At 40.6% G+C, this 1,218-nt stretch overlaps 1 non-coding gene across 1 annotated transcript; it reads right to left on the bottom strand.

The window, feature by feature from the left end:
* Window positions 1-877: 877 nt before the first annotated feature.
* On the bottom strand, window positions 878-962 carry TRNAQ-UUG (transfer RNA glutamine (anticodon UUG)). The gene has a single exon. It is a non-coding gene; the product is annotated as a tRNA-Gln (tRNA).
* Between the last annotated feature and the right edge of the window lie 256 nt (window positions 963-1,218).

Below are 1,218 nucleotides of genomic sequence, written 5' to 3'. Positions count from 1 at the left end.
GAATTTTTGCTCAGATTCTGGTAAATTGTGTTTGAAATATATATTTTTAGGAGAGGAAGAAGTTTTTAAAAATCTGCACTGTCAACCCCAGGGTGGTTGTGAAAAACCAATTAGATAAAAGATGGACAAAAAGCTTTGGGAAGTTAAAAGTGCTGCACAGATATGAAGAGGTAAAAGGAAACACAAAACCTTTTCAGCCTTCCTAATAGCAGCTCTTAATGTACCTTAGGGAAATATTTAATCTCCCTGTTTTCTGGTTTTCAAGTGCATTTCTTTTATAAGCGGATATTCTTTGTTCTTCCTAGTCACCTGCATTACATGTGCAGAAGATGGCAGACGGGCCGCGTGTCCACCCTCAGCAGGGCAGAGCCATGGGTCACTGAGCACTTAGTTAATAAATGCCTTGGGAGTGAGAGTTGGTCAGGGACTGGGCCCCCATCCTACTTCTTTGTCCTTGATGGCCCCTAAGAGAATCCTCTCACGTGGCAGCATTGCATTCCAGTGTGTTCTTTGCTGAGGAACATCTGGAGAAGGAGAAAATTTACATTACACCCTAGAGCAAAGTTCTTGTCTAGGGTCTGTGTCCCTGGTTGAACAAAAATACTGAGGTAAGCCATTTCCTTTCATTTTGAATATAGGCAGCAATGTTGGCAGTACCTGTGACTTTACTCCTCACTAACAGAAATCACAGGCATTTTCATATCACATTATAATTGTTATATCTGGAAATATATCTTTTTTTTAATGTTTTTTTTTAATTTCTGAGAGAGAAAGAGAGAGAGAGAGAGAGAGACAGCATGAGCAGGGGAGGGTCAGAAAGAGAGGGAGACACAGAATCTGAAACAGGCTCCAGGCTCTGAGCTGGCTGTCAGCACAGAGCCCGACGCGGGGCTCGAACCCACGAACCATGAGATCATGACCTGAGCCAAAGTCAGACGCTTAACCGACTGAGCCACCCAGGCGCCCCTGGAAATATATCTTATGCTCACCATTGCTTTGAAATCCAAGATGGTTATTAAACCCTCTGTTTTGTTTGTGTAAAGCATTACTAAGGAAGCACATGTTACAATATCTCAAATTTGTTTTTTTAATGTATTTTAGTAATTAAATTTCAATATAATTGGTTTCCTTTGTAACAATATATATTTCATGCTGTGCATTTAAGGAGACCTAAAGGAGCACAGGGCACACCGAAGATTAAAATATGGAAAATAGATA

This window comes from Crocuta crocuta, unplaced genomic scaffold (genome assembly GCF_008692635.1).
Source record: "Crocuta crocuta isolate KB4526 unplaced genomic scaffold, BGI_CrCroc_1.0 scaffold427, whole genome shotgun sequence".
In the NCBI taxonomy this organism is placed as follows: Eukaryota; Metazoa; Chordata; class Mammalia; order Carnivora; family Hyaenidae; genus Crocuta; species Crocuta crocuta.
Note: the sequence above shows the minus strand (reverse complement) of the source record. Positions and strands in the feature narration are given on the sequence as shown.